Consider the following 15,488-nt stretch of genomic DNA (forward strand, 5'->3'; position numbering starts at 1 on the left):
GAGAACAAATGAAGGCCCTGGCCTGCAGCTGGAAGGCCCTGATCAGCCCTGATTGCCGGCCAGGCCTACGGACTCTACCCTGCACAAATTTTGTGCACCGGGGCTCTAGTATGTACAATATAACACATAATATTAACATATATATGACAAAAAGGGAAGTTGAGATTTATCATCTGAAGAGAGTGGAGAACTGTAACAATAAACAATTCAGACTTTTCAAACGACTAAAACTATTTTCCCCAACAAAGATTTCAAAACATGTTCCATGCACCTCTGCGTGCCTATAGGCTATTTTAACTCTTTTCAAACACCTAAATTTAGACAAATTTTACATAGACTTGATTGGTCTCGGTGACACAGACTCCGTTGCCATGGCAGCGCCGCGATACAATTATTTATCGCCATGACAATCTGCCGGAGGCTTTTAAAAATACGTCGTCTATTTTTATTAGTGTTGTCGATGGGGCCGGGGAGGGATGCCGCCGCGACACGTCATTGAGAGCAGGGACGCGCGGAAATCATTTCGCTCAAGGGGCAGAGCCCAGGACCAGCCGGGTTCCCAGGACTCCTGGGTGATACCCACGGCCTCCCGGCTGCAGCGAGCACCCCAACATGGGACGGGGGCTCCTCTGACGCCTCCCATTTGCTCCCCACCCTGCTAGGGTGGGTCGCCATCAGCCAGGACTCGAAGCTCAGAAAGCCTTGTGTGCACTGGCATGGACATCCTTCGTCCCTGTGCAGGCAGAGCGAGCTGGCTTCTGGGCGTGCCCTGCCCTGAGACCCGGCCTGGGCTGTTGGCCTGGGGTGGATGGGTGAGGGCATTACCCAACCCTAACTGTGCCAAAATGGTCTTCAGTCATGCCCGGCCCTCAGCCTGCTTCCCTTCTTCCTCTCCCTTCTCTTGTTCTTCCCGGCCTGCCAGTCTTGTAGACAAATAATACAAATAATAATACATTTGGGCCCGCCCAACGTGGAGCTGTTCTCCCCGGCCTGCCAGTCTTGTAGACAAATAATAATACATTTGGGCCCACCCAGAGCCATGCCGGGCGGACTGATGCCATGGTTGTTAAAGCTTGTGTGGCCGAAACTGGTTTGGCTCAATGGATAGAGCGTCGGCCTGCGGACTGAAGGGTCCCAGGTTCGATTCCGGTCAGGGGCATGTACCTGGGTTGCGGGCACATCCCCAGGGGGAGATGTGCAGGAGGCAGCTGATCGATGTTTCTCTCTCATCGATGTTTCTAGCTCTCTATCTCTCTCTCTTCCTCTTGTAAAAAATCAATAAAATATATTAAAAAAAAAAAAAAAAAAAGCTTGTGTGGTCAGCATCACTTTTCCTATCTTTGGAAGTGACAGAAAGATCAGGGAATTTAACCGCCCCCCTCCCCCCGAGAAAACAGCCTGAGTTCATGGGTGCAGGCAGATGAGGGCGACCCCTGCGCCCTAAAATACAAATAGAGACCACCAAGCCAGTGTGGCTCAGGGGTTGAGCGTTGACCTAAGAACCAGGAGGTCACGGTTCGATTCCCGGTCAGGGCACATGTCCGGGTTGTAGGCTCGATCCCCAGTGTGGGGCGTGCAGGAGGCAGCCGATCCATGACTCTCTCTCATCACTGATGTCTCTCTCTCTCTCTTCCTCTCTGCAATCCATAAAGATGTATTTTCGAAAATGCATCCACCCAAACTGTGTGTGTAGCTAGAACGTTCGGGGCAACATGTCCACAGCAAGCTCACCTTCTCCACCGGCCTCCATCAGCCTTCCCTGTGATCTCTGCCAATGGCGTCAGACCCGCCACGGGCCTGGGTGTCTGCCACCTTGGGCCACGTCTCTCTCGCCACCTACCTCCGACCAGTTCAACCGCTCCAGTATCTCTTCCATCTGCTCGCCACTCCTCGTCCCTGAAGTCACCGGCTGGCCTCGCTGTTTTTCCTGAAAGGCTATGGTCACCTCCGGACGATGTCCCTGCCCTCACCTCTCCGCTACGTCAAGGACGAAACGCCTTCCGTAGCTCCCGTGGTCCTCAGGCTAAAATTCAGCTCCTCAATAGGGCACGGGGTTCAAGACCTCCCACAACCCAGCATCTGTGTGTTTCTCCAGCCTTATGTCCTGGCACACCAAACTCTAGGGCAAATTGACCTACTTATCTTTATCTATTCCTTGAAAGGAGATAAGCTTCCCTTCCCCTCCTTTGTTCACAGAGCTGTCACTCCACCCACCATCACTACTCTGACCGAAACAGCTGGTGGCCTCCCAATCTTCCCCAACTCTAGCGAGGCATGTTGCCATGGAGTTAAGGCCCTCATTCCCTCGCCTCCCTTGCAGCTATGTGGAACAAAGTCATCAATTTAAAAAAAAATATATATATCTTTTTATTGATTTCAAAGAGGAAGGGAGAAGGAGAGAGAGTGAGATAGAAACATCAATGATGAGAGAGAATCATGGATCGGGCTGCCTCATGCACGCCCCACACTGGGGATCGAGCCCACAACCCAGACATGTACCACGACTGACAATAGAACTGGGACCTCCTGGTTCAGACGTCGATGCTCAACCACCGAGCTACTGTAGCCAGGCCAACGTAATAGATTTTTATTTATTTATTTTATTTTTTTTGCTAATCCTCACCCGAGGATATTTTTTCCATTGGTTTTTAGAGAGAGTGGGAAGAGAGGGGGAGAGACACACAGAGAGAAACATCGATGTGAGAGAGACACATCAATTGGTTGCCTTTGCACACCCTGACCGTGGCAGGGTATCGAGCCTGCAACCAACGTACGTGTCCTCAATCGGAATCGAACTCGGGACCCTTCAGTCCACAGGCCGGCGCTCTATCCACTGAGCCTAACCAGCCAGGGCCAAAGTGATCAGTTTTGATCAAAGGGGAAAGAATGGCATATCAAGAGGCCTCCTTAAGGAGAAGACCTGGCTTCCCTTGCTCCCACCTTCATGCTGTCTGGAATGCAGCCGTCATGGCTGGAGCTCCCGCAGCCAGCCTGGACCACAAGGTCGAGCATGGCAGGGCCAGAAGACGGAAGAGCCGTAGGCTGCTGACGCCTACAGGGCTCCCGTATCACCTCCGGGCTTGGGACACGCGTACGAGAAACCCACTTCATCGGTACCAGCCACGCATTTTGCATCTCTGTTATTTGTAGACAAGAGGTTAATTGATACCAAGAGTGCTTTCAAGCTCTGCTGGAACTGCCTGCCCTGAGTTGCCACCTCCTCTGGGAAGCCCTCCTGGCTTTCCTAGCCCTTGGCACTGCTTCCCCTCCTGGCACGGTTTCAGATCAAATCTGTCCACACTTTGCCACCACCACAAAATTCCCCAAAGGAGCCCTGGGCCTGGCACCAAAGGGTCTCAGTTATGTTTGCTGGATGAGAAAACGTGCTTAACACCCAAGTGACTAACCCAAGAGAGACGGTCATGCTGTAACCGGGAAAGGGAGCCAAGTGAGCAATTATTTTAGTTTTAGGTCAGTTCCGCCAAGCCCGGCCAGCGTGGCTCAGTGGTTGAGCGTCGACCCAGAAACCAGGAGATCAAGGTTCGAATACCCAGTCAGGACACATGCCCGGGTTACGGGCTCGATCCCCAGTAGGGGGCGTGCAGGAGGCAGCCGATCCACGATTCTCTCTCATCATTGACGTTTCTCTCTCTACCTCTCCCTACTGCTCTGAAGTCAATAAAAATATATTTTTTAAAAAAATCTTTCTATCAAAGTACCCAAGCGCATGTTAAAAGAGTTACTGACCTAATAATGCCCGGCAGGTGTGGCTCAGTGGTTGAGCGTTGACCTATGAACAAGAGGTCACAGTTCAATTCCCCCATCAGGGCACATGCCCGGGGTTGTGGGCTCCATCCCCAGTAGGGGGCATGCAGGAGGCAGCCGATCTATGATTCTGTCTCCTCACTGATGTTTCTCTCTCTCTCTCTCTCTCCACGCCCCCTGCTTCCTCTCTCTGAAATCAATAAAAATAAAAATAAAGAGTTACTGACATGAGAGGAAAATATCAAGATGAAAGAGAGTGACTGCTGTGGCCATAACTTGAGAAAACTCCGAGTAAATATTCAGACTCGCACGCCGATTAAAATAGATTCCTATCTAGTTACAGACGCCACCTACCTGGGGACACGTTGGGCATACAGTGCGCCTGGCTGGATTTTAAAACTAGGTTGTTGTGGTTTCGTAACCCCACACGCTAGGGGAAGCAAAGTGGAAATTCAAGGCCAAGTGTGTCTCAGATAGGGAGAGGGATTAAAAACGCAGAGCAATGATGAAATAGGGCTGGAGGCTGAATCCAAGTCGGGTTGGAGATGGGCGGAAAAAAAAAAAAGAAACAGTATGGAAAAGACACACATTCTCAGAATTAAAATCACCCGCTCCAAACTTGTTCTGTGTGTTGCTACAATTTACTCTTTAAAATTATTTTTATTGATCTCAGAGAGGGAGGGAGGGGGAGAGAGAGAGAAGGAGAGAGAGAGAGAGAGAGAGAGAGAGAGAGAGAGAGAGAGACATCAACAATGAAAGAGAATCATGGATCGGCTGCCTCCTGCACGCCCCCTACTGGGGATCGAGCCTGGAACCTGGGAATATGCCCTGACTGAGAATCTAACTGTGACCCCCTGGTTCATAGGTCGACAACCACTGAGCCACGCGGGCCGGGTTATTGCTATAATCTAAAAGCCTCAGGGGTCACCATGGTGGTTACAGTAACAGTGGCCGCCTTCGGGAGTGCCTGTTGATGCTGACTTGCAGCTGGGTTGCGTGGGAATGAAGTCTTTCCTCCGTACAGAACGTCAGTGCCAACGCCCAGAGCACGGGCGAGCGGCCGCCTCACGCGTGCACACGGGCTGTGTTTTCTCACTGTGCTGAGGCTCCGATGCGATGGATGGGATGGAGCAAGGCGTCAGCAGCGGGGAACCGAGCCCCCGAGGGGCCGTGAGCAATCCAGCACCTCGTTTCCAGTGGGAAAGGAAATGCCACCTCCTGGGTCCCCAGGAGGGCGCTCTGTGCCAGGCTGGGTTCTGTGCTCCTGGCTGACCCACCCTGATTATCTGACTGCTTTTCCTCCTCCCCCCTCCCCAAACCCCTTTCCCATCTGTGACTCTCCAAGCAGCCGGGGTCTCTTAGAAGGTTTGGTGGGGGCAGGTGCAAGGGTGTGACTAGCAGCCCTGTTTGCAGAAAATACGGGGGAGTCCGTGTAGGCACCAATCTCTCCCGTTCGGGGGCTCAGAGGACGCCAATATTAAGCTCCAGACTTAAGTTCCAAAGATTCATTCGTCCCGAGGGAATGTGACCTGGGGCAGCCGAGGTGGGGGGCTCGAGGTGCAGCATTGGGCGTGATCTACCTGACATGTTCCCCTGGCCCCCAACAATTAGAAACGTCCATTTTAAAAAGCAGGAGAGCATGGCCGGCGTGGCTCAGTGGTTGAGCCTCAACCCCATGAACCAGCAGGTCGAGGTTCAATTCCCGGTCAGGGCACATGTGGGCTCGATCCCCAGTAGGGGGCGTGCAAGAGGCAGCCGATCCATGATTCTCTCTCATCATGGATGTTTCTATCTCTCTCTCTGACATCAATAAAAATATCTATAATAATAAATGCATAATATGCTAATTAGACCGGACGTCCTTCCGGGCGTCCTTCCAGATGACCTTCTGGACAAAGCCCGGGGCAGCGAGGGAAGCTGGCGCCGGCAGCTGGGGGAAGGAAGGCCTACCCCTGCACGAATTTCGTGCATCGAGCCCCTAATATTAATAATAATAATTTAAAAAATTGCAATTGCAATGACACATTGACTGTACATGTTTAACTTCTTTCCTTAAAACTCAACTAAAATGACAGTAGGAGGCAATAAATAGATTTTATTTTAAAAAATCAATAAAAACATATTTTAAAAAAACCTAAACAAATGAAGTTGGGTGGAGGCTTTTAAAGGAGGACCCGAGTTCTGGGAGGAGTGGCTTTATGTACCTGCAGCGCCTTGTTAGGACACACCTGCCTGGAGAGAAAAGGGGTGCGTTTGGGGACGATCCCAAAACGACTTGGCTTGACTCAAAGAAGCGAGGCCTCACGAGAGAGAATCCCAGGTCCCAGGTAGGTGTCCTCTCTGCAGGGGAGCTTTAAATGCCTTCTGAGCGGGTTTAAGAGGCTCCTCTCCAACACGTCCTCTACCTTTAAAAATGCGTGTCCTTGACTAGCAAAGTGCTTTGAAGAAGATCGTGGTGCTGATTGCACGCTGAGCTAATGACTCCGCATCACCACTTAGGTGTCAGTCTCTCTTAATGACTGGGGAGGGCAAGGAGGGAAACCCCTCTGGCTGGGGCTGCTTTTTAAAACAATACATTTGTATTGATTTCAGAGAGGAAGGCAGAGAGAGAGAGAGAGAGAGAGAGAGAAAGAGAGAGAGAGAGAGAGAGAGAGAAACATCCATGATGAGAGAGAATCACGGATCGGCTGCCTCCTGCACGCTCCCTACAGGGGATGGAGCCTGCAAACCTGGGCCTGTGCCCTGACCGGGAATCGAACCCTGACCTCCTGGTTCCTAGGTCGATGCTCAACCACTGAGCCGCGCCGGCCGGGCTCACTCGTAATTTTCGTTTTCTGAAATTCGCCTGGATTCCAGTGTCTACCAGCTGGGTGTTCACAGGTAGCTCTTCCGATCAATTGATCGATCGCTGGGGGAAGAGGGGGTGGGAGGGGCCCGCGTGGGGCAGCCACTCCAGGGACTGGGACTGCCTCTCGCCTTTTGCAGGCAAGAGGATGAAGCAGCCGACGCCTGTTTGGGGCGTGGGAATCGTACCGCACGCACGGGGAGCCTCGGATAGAGGAAACCAAAACATTTCATTAAGATTCATTTCTTCTCACATCTCACTGAAAACAGAACAATATTTCAACCTTGGCACAGCCACTGAATTATTCATCGGAAAATTTAAAAAAAAACAACAACAGGAAAACAAAATGTGGGTGCGGCACAGCCCGGACCCCCCGCCCTTCGCGCCTTCCCTGCCGCTCCTCTCGCATGAGGCCGGGGCCCCCCTTTCCGACTGAGGCCAGGGTCCAGGGAAGCTGCTCCCTCTCGTCCTCCCGTGGGAGCGATGCCTGAACAGCCAAGCAGGGCTCCCAGGTACCAGGGGGCCGCGGGGGCTCACAGACCAGGATCTGTGGGGCTCTGGGGGCACAGGGAGGTACAGGTATTACCCCAGGGAAAAGCCTTCCTCCCTCGCTCCCCTTTAAAAAATGTATATTTTTACTGATTTCAGAGAGGAAGGGAGAGGGAGAGAGACAGAAACATCCATGATGAGAGAGAATCGTGGACCGGCTGCCTCCTGCACGCCCCCTAGTGGGGATCGAGCCCACAACCCGGGCACGTGCCCTTGACCGGGAATCGAACCCGGGACCTTTCCGTCCACAGGCCAAAGTTCGATCCACTGAGTCACACCGGCCGGGGCTAAATAATCATTTTAAAAAGATCCCTGTGGAACACATTGGTCAGCCCTGGCTGGCCACCCTGGAACTTTTCTAGAAGAAACCGCCCCCCCCGCCCCCCCCCCCCAACCACCCGAGCGTTCGCTGTGGCTCCTGCCACATCCGTGATTCCCATTTGTTCACGGGGACGTTGTGCCAAACACAAGAGGGCGAGGGTGGCCGCGCCCTGGGTCCCTGCAGGTGCCTCCTGCCCTTGCTGTGTTCCCGAGTCTGTCTGGCTTGGATCGCCCAGGCTTTCCAACAACTGCGGTTTCGCCAGCTCTGACCCTGGGCGCCTCCGACATGCCACTGCCTCCCTGGCACCCTGTGGTGCCGGCAGCCCCGGTGACCTCAGGGGACCAGCCCTTCCGCCTCGAAGGGCTGGGCACCTCGACATGCAAAAACCCACGGCAACCCGGCGGGCGGCTCTATCAGCGTGTGGGCGAGGGCTTTCGTGGAGTATCTGTCACAGCGGCCTCCCAGCTCCTTCTTCTTTTAAAATATATATATATTTTTTTAAATATATTTTACTGATTTTTGACAGAGAGGAAGGGAGAGAGATAGAGAGTTAGAAACATCGATGAGAGAGAAACATCGATCAGCTGCCTCCTGCACATCTCCCACTGGGGATGTGCCCGCAACCCAGGTACATGCCCTTGACCGGAATTGAACCTGGGACCTTTCAGTCCACAGGCCGACGCTCTATCCACTGAGCCAAACCGGTTTCGGCCTAAAATATATTTTTATTGATTTCAGAGAGGAAGGGAGAGGGAGAGAGAGAGAAACATCCACGATGAGAGAGAATCATGGATCGGCTGCCTCCTGCACGCCCCCTACTGGGGATGGAGCCTGCAACCCAGGCATGTACCCTGACCGGGAATCCCACCATGACCTCCTGGTTCCTAGGTTGACGCTCAACCACTGAGCCACCCCCGTTGGGCGCTCTCAGCTTCTGATCTTCCCGGCAGACAATTCAGACACGACCCCTGCAGTGTGTTAGGGCCCCACGGGCTCATTTGGGTGAGGAAACAGATGCAGGAGCCGAAGGCGTCCTCAGCGTGCCGTGTGGTTGAACGGTGGTCTCCCGAGTGGGAGTGTGACCGGGACGCTTGGCATGAACCAGGGCATTGCCCACCTCCAGGCCGTACACCCCGCCTTTCCTGTAGCTGCTGAGGATCCTGGGAAGGCCCCTGGGGCCAGCAGCTTGGACCGAGCCCCTCGGTGGTATTATGAACCCCACTTAGAGACAACTGGTCACCATCTCCCAACTCCTGGATGGTGCCATGACTAGACTGTAACTCTTTTTTTTTTTTTTTTAATTGATTTCAGAGAGGAAGGGAGAGGAAGGGAGAGAGAGAAACGTCCATGATGAGAGAGAGACACACTGACTGGTTGCCTCTCACGCGCATCCCGACCAGGGATCAAACCCACAACCTGGGCATGTGCCTGGGCCTGGAATCGAACCGGCGACCTTTCGGTGCACGGGGCCACGCTCAACGAACCAACTGAGCCACACAGGCCAGGGCACTTTCCGCTGTCTAAGAAGGAAACACACGGCCCGACCCCCACGCATGACGATGACGTATGTTCACTCGCACTATCTCAGAAAGGCACCTGGAGCCTTCGCAGCTCAGGTGTTGTCATGGGGACGGAACAACTTGATATCTAATTCTAAGTCAAAGAAGCGATTCCCCGATAGCCGACAGCCGTCCAGTGTGACGAGGAGACTGGATTCACCTTGTTCTATGCACAGGCTCCGTGGCTGAGCATCAACCTATGACGCAGGAGGTCATGATTCGATTCCCGGTCAGGGCACATGCCCGGTTGCAGGCTCGATCCCCAGTAGGGGCCGTGCAGGAGGCAGCCCATTCATGATTCTAAGCTCACAAGGGCTTAGGAGAAAACAGGAGATGCATCAATGGCTCGTGTCATTTGATAAAAATGTGACCGGCCCTGATTACAAGTGTGCTACCCCTCTGTTCACAGGCGCGCACACCCCACACTTCCATTCACCCCAAGCTGAATGGCTTGTCTCACGGAGGCCCTGGGACTTGGTCAGAGCTCACCTTGCTGAAAAAAAACGCAGGGCCGCCTCCCACCACCGTGTGTCTGTGGCTTCATTCTGCAGCTGTGCTCGGGTTTAAATAAACTTGTTTATCACCAAGATCGGAATGGTGGCCCGGCCGGCGTGGCTCAGGGGTTGAGCATCGACCTAAGAACCAGGAAGTGATGGTTCCATTCCCGGTCAGGGCACGTGCCCGGGTGGCGGGCTCCATCCCCAGTAGGGGGCGTGCAGGAGGTGGCTGGTCCATGATTCTCTCTCCTCATGGATGTTTCTCTCTCTCCCTCATCCTCCTCCGAAATCAATAAAAAACATATTAAAAAAAAAAAAAAAGATCAGGATGGTGATGTTAATGAACTGGTGTGAGTGACGCCACAATGACAATCGAGGCGCAGCTGAGCTCGGGCCTGTGGAGGGGGCTGGGCAGGGAAATGGCACTTCTGTCCTAGGGGTTTCCAACCCAGGTCTTTGGCCCGCGTCGGTAGAGTCAATAGTCTGCTTTTCTCTCGATTGTGTGTCCACAGTTGAGCAAACCCTTGTTCTCGCGCCTCATGTGGTAAACAAAATTACAGCGTGCGCGAGGAGGGAGAAAGTGCAGGAGGGGGGGCTGATGAATGGACCCACGGTGTAGCCTTGGTGGCCGGTCTGTGTTTTGTTGTTGTTGTTGTTTTTTAAATGAACGCATGAATACGGGGGCTCTAATTATTGCTTTCGGTGGACAAAGTAGGGTGGGTGTAGAGAAGTCTACGGCACAACGGTGGCTGTGTCTCAATGCAGCGTTAGGAGTAAATATAGAAATTCCTGTGGACACAGCGTTCCATTAAAAAAAAAAAATCACTTTCAAAAGCAAGGCGACGCTCTAATACCCTGTAGAGTGGATCTGGTGGGTGACCACTGTCGTTTGCTTTTGTTGTCCTATAGACGACAGCCCATGGGCCAAAATCTGGCCCCTGTCTATTTTTGCAAATAAAGTTTTTTGTGTTTTTTTTAAATATATTTTATTGAGTTTTTACAGAGAGGAAAGGAGAGAGATAGAGAGTTAGAAACATCGATGAGAGAGAAACATCGACCAGCTGCCTCCTGCACACTCCCCACTGGGGACGTGCCTGCAACCAAGGTACATGCCCTTGCCCGGAATCGAACCTGGGACCCTTCAGTCCGCAGGCCAACGCTCTATCCACTGAGCCAAACCGGTTTCGGCTGCAAATAAAGTTTTATTAGGACCCGGCCGGTGTGGCTCAGTGGCTGAGTGTTGACCTATGAACCAGGAGGTCACGGTTCCATTCCTGGTCAAGGGCACATCCCCAGTGTGGGGGCTTGCCCAGTAGGGGGGCATGCAGGAGGCAGCTGATCCATGATTCTCTCTCATTCATCATTGATGTGTCTCTCTCTCTCTCTCTCCCCCTCTCCCTTCCTCTCTGAAATCAATAAAAATTGTATTTAAAAAATAAAAAAGAAAGTTTTACTGGGAAACACAGCGACGTGCATCTGATGAGGGACCATCTGTGGTGGCTTTCGTGCTGACACTTAGCCGAGCGGCATCGTTAACGACGGAGATCGCGCAAAACCTACAATATTTGCACTCAGCCACTGTTCTGTTGCAAACAGTCATTTCAGAGAAAGTGAGGCGGGGAGAGGGAAAGTTGCACATGCCCAGATCCTGGGAGGAGGAAATAAAAGCAGAGACGCTGCAGGGGGAAATGGGGGCCTTTAGATTAGGAGGTGGGTCCCCATGGGACATGGGGGGGAGGGAGAGGGAGGGAGAGAGAGAGAGAGAGAGGGAGAGGGAGAGAGAGAAGGTTCCGTGGGCGGCGATTTCATTCCTTCATAAGCAGAGGACAAATGCTTGGGTGCGAAGTTGCGATTGCCCCATAGGTGTTTATAGAGGCATTAAGGGCGTAATCAGCTCCCGGGATCTCTGACTCACTCCCAAACCATGTGAGGATCGCAACCACGGGGGAGCCACACGTCCCTCTGGAAGCTCGCACACGGGAGAGAAGGATCGGTCCTCCTCCTGCCAGGGGTGGGCGCCTCACTGTCAGGGTGGGCGCCGACCCCTATGCGGGTCCCTGCTCTGCGCGGAGGGAAGAGAAATACCGAGTGTGTTCCCCAGGCCGGAGGGCCCTCTTGCCCAACAGGGCGCGTGACAGGAGGCCAGCGCCAACCTGTTTGATAATCCTGTGTTTGGATCTCAGGGAACCTCCCATAGCAGGTTCAGGTATAGATTTTTCTGGGCCTTGGGATCCTTTTTTTTTTTTAAAAAAAAAAATATGCTTTTATTGATTTCAGAGAGGAAGGGAGAAGGAGAGAGAGAGACACATGATGAGAGAGAATCATGGATCGGCTGCCTCCTGCTTGCCCCCCCACTGGGAATAGAGCCCGAAACCCCGGGCATGTGCCCTTAACCTGGAATGGAACTGGTGACCTCCTGGTTCACAGGTCAACGCTCAACCACTGAGCCACACCAGCCGGGCCTGGTTTTTGTTATCATCCGGGATCCCTGTGCGGTGTGACTCCCCCCCAAAGCAGCCCCGGCACACAGCAAGAAGGCTGGGCACGTTGGCATTTCGCTGCTGTCGAAGGCAGACCCTGTGAAGGATTTGAACATCCCACCCCGGGCCTGAGTCCCGCCAGCATCTCGCACCGACGACGTCAAGCTGACGTCTCGTGTTCCTGGGTTGAAAAGCGACTGAACAGATGGCGGCTGACACCTTTCTCGGCAATCCTGGAGCCCCACCAGTCTACCCACTGAGGGATGGAAAGAAAGAAAAAAAAAAAGGTTGGGGAGGGGGTGCAGAAATGTGGTGGAGACACACACACACACACACACACACACACACACACACGTGCCTGGAGTGGGCGGGGCCAGAAGAGGACTGGGCTGCCTGGCCTGATGGAGAAGCCAGCGCCACCCCCTGCCAGGAGTTGGGGAGCAGGGCAGGGCTCTCACTCTCTCTGAGGTGGGTTCAAACCGCACCCCAATCAAGCCTGTCCCTTGGGGATACTCCTTCCCCCAATAGTTCCGAAGATAAGTTAGAGGAAAGCATTCCTTTTCCCCCCTTTGGTTAATCCTCACGCGAGGATATTTTTCCACTGACTTTTAGAGAGAGTGGAAGGGAGGGAGAGAGACAGAGAGAAATATCGATGTGAGAGAGACACATCGATGGGTTGCCTCCCACACGTGCCCTGATCAGAGCTGGGGATCGAACCTGCGAACCAGTAGCGTGCCTTTGACCGGAAATGAACCTGCAACCCTTCAGTTCACAGGTCGATGCTCTATCCACTGAGCTAAACTGGCTAGGGCAGCATTCCAATTTTTTTTTTTTTTTTTATGCTTGCCTTAAAGTAACAGAGTTTCTGCTGGTTCCAAAGGGAAGCTTAGGTTGTGGAAACGAAATTGCAGAGGATGTGAGGATGAGCAAGAAAGCCGGGCAGGGTGGCCACTTATTTTGACTCTGAGAGAGCACCGCTCACTGCAAATCTACTATCCAGACCTCAGCACCGAAGGACAAGCAGGGAAATGGACCCTGCCATTCCCCGATGGCATAGGAAAAGGAAATCTAGCCCGGCCTGTGTGGCTCAGTGGTGGACCATCAACTATGAACCAGGAGGTCATAGTTCGATTCCCCGTCAGGCGGGCTCGATCCCCAGCAGGGGGCGTGCAGGAGGCAGCCCAGCCATGATTCTCTCTCATCATGGGTGTTTCTCTCTCTCCTCCTCTCCCTTCCTCTCTGACATCAATACAAATATTATTTTTAATATATTTTATTGGTTTTTTACAGAGAGGAAGGGAGAGGGATAGAGAGTTAGAAACATCGATGAGAAACACCAATCAGCTGCCTCCCGCACACCCCCCACTGGGGATGTGCCCGCAACCGAGGCACATGCCCTTGACTGGAATCGAACCCGGGACCCTTCAGTCTGCAGGCCGACGCTCTATCCACTGAGCCAAACCGGTTAGGGCAATAGAAATATTTTAAAAATAAAAAAGTGGAGAGGAGAGCTGCTGTCCTGCTGGTACAGTGTAAGGACCCTACATAGGGGTGAGCAAGGCCGGCCTGCGCGTGCTGGGTGCGTGGGAACCTCCCTTTGCATCAGGCAGGTAGGTGGCTGGTGTCCAGCTCCCCAGCTCACCTGAGAGTCTGGCACACGGTGGGGGGAGAGGGGAGGGGAGGGGAGAGGAGAGGAAGGAAGGACCCTCCCCCCCCTCCCACGTAAGAAGCTGGAACCATCCTCACACGGCACCTTATTTGTATTCCTCGAAGAATCTACATCCCAACTGGGCGTGGATCGCGTCCGCCTCCCCTTGCGCACTCGCCAAGGGTTCCCGTGAAATGGACGCGGCAAAGTCACACCCTCCAATTACAGCCTTGCCTATCTTCTTCAAAAGGCTCTGGGTTTTTTTGTTTTGTTTTTTTTTGGGGGGGGGGGTTCTTTTCCTGCTCCTCTGCCGGCCCCCCTGCCTCTCCCCCTCCGGCCGCCCCCCTCTCCCTTCCAGCGCGCACACAAAGGGGACCCCCCTCCCCTCCCCCTGCACCAGACGGAGGAGCCAGACCTGCGGACTTGTTTACCACTCGGGGCATCCCCGCCAGACGGTTGCCCAGCGCCGCCACCTGGCGGCGGGAGCCGGCACTGCACCGCGGGCCGGCCAACCCAACCCCTGCGGGCGGATGACCCAATGCCGCAGGCATCTGGGATCACCTTCCCCCCTTCTCTCCAGCACCAAATAAGGGGGCGCTTTCCTCAGCGCGGCCCGGCCTGCGGCGGGGAGGCCAAGGGGCGTGGAAAGGGAGATCCGGGAACGAGGCTGACAGTCCGCAAAACAACCGACCACATTGTTCCCGAGGCTGCCTGCTGGCCTCCACCCTCCTCCTCCTCCTCTGGGCGAGCACTGTCCCAGCCCAGGAGGGGGGCGCTCCCTGCAGCCGTGGACTCTGGGGTCCCCATCGGCAGTGCCACTGAGCCCTTCACCCCTGGAGGAGTGGAGGTGCAAAGGGTCCCCCCCCACACACACACCCCTGTACCCCATGCAGGCTCACGGGCTGGGAGGGGGCGCAGCTCTAGAACCCCCAGTTCAGGCTGCCAGGCTTCAGGACCCTGGCATCGCCCCCGAGGGAGGGTGTCCCTGGTGGCTGACAGGATCCGGTAACCACAGAAACGGAGATGTGACCTATATTTTGGAGTCTGGCCTCAACTCCCGGTTTCTTTCCTTCTAGAAATCAACATGAGAGTGTCCGGACCTGGCCTCTCTATTGCAGAATGCCGGCCGCCAGGAGGGGCAAGTCAGGAGACCTGGCTGGCTGGTTTGTGGCGGGCCACGCGTAAGGGTCTCCAGAGCCCTGGGCCTAGCCCTCTCTCACCGCCTTCTGCCAAACACAGACCCTCCTGCTCACCGATGGGATGAGCAAAGGGAAGATATTTCTTGGGATCTCCAAAATGTTTACCGTTGGCTCTTTCCTTGTCCACCTAAGCACTGTATGCAGATAATGGTCATCGCCTTGCTCACGGCTGCAACAACAGTTGGCTTCAGTTAAGCATTTGCAAAGTGCTAGATAGCGTCATCCATGTTTTATTCAAATATCTACTCACGCCCGACCTGCGTGGCTCAGTGGTTGAGCGTCGACCTAGGAACCAGGAGGTCACGGTTCAATTCCCCCTCAGGGCACATGCCCAGGTGGCGGGCTCCATCCCCAGTGTGGGGCGTGCAGGAGGCAGCCGATCCATGATTCTCTCTCATCATGGATGTTTCTCTCTCTCTCTCCCTCTCCCTTCCTCTCTCTGAAATCAATAAAAATATGTTTAAGAAAAAATATCGACTCACATCATCCCTATGCAGTGGGTATTATTCATGCCCCTGCCTCACCGAGGAGGCACCTGTACTCAGAGTTGGGGTTTCCACTCAGGATGACCCAGCTGAATTGCAGAGGCAAGATTTAGGCCTGGATGTGGGGGCTCCTGTCTGT

Source organism: Myotis nattereri, assembly GCF_964212035.1.
Source record: "Myotis nattereri genome assembly, chromosome: 21".
Lineage (NCBI taxonomy): Eukaryota > Metazoa > Chordata > Mammalia > Chiroptera > Vespertilionidae > Myotis > Myotis nattereri.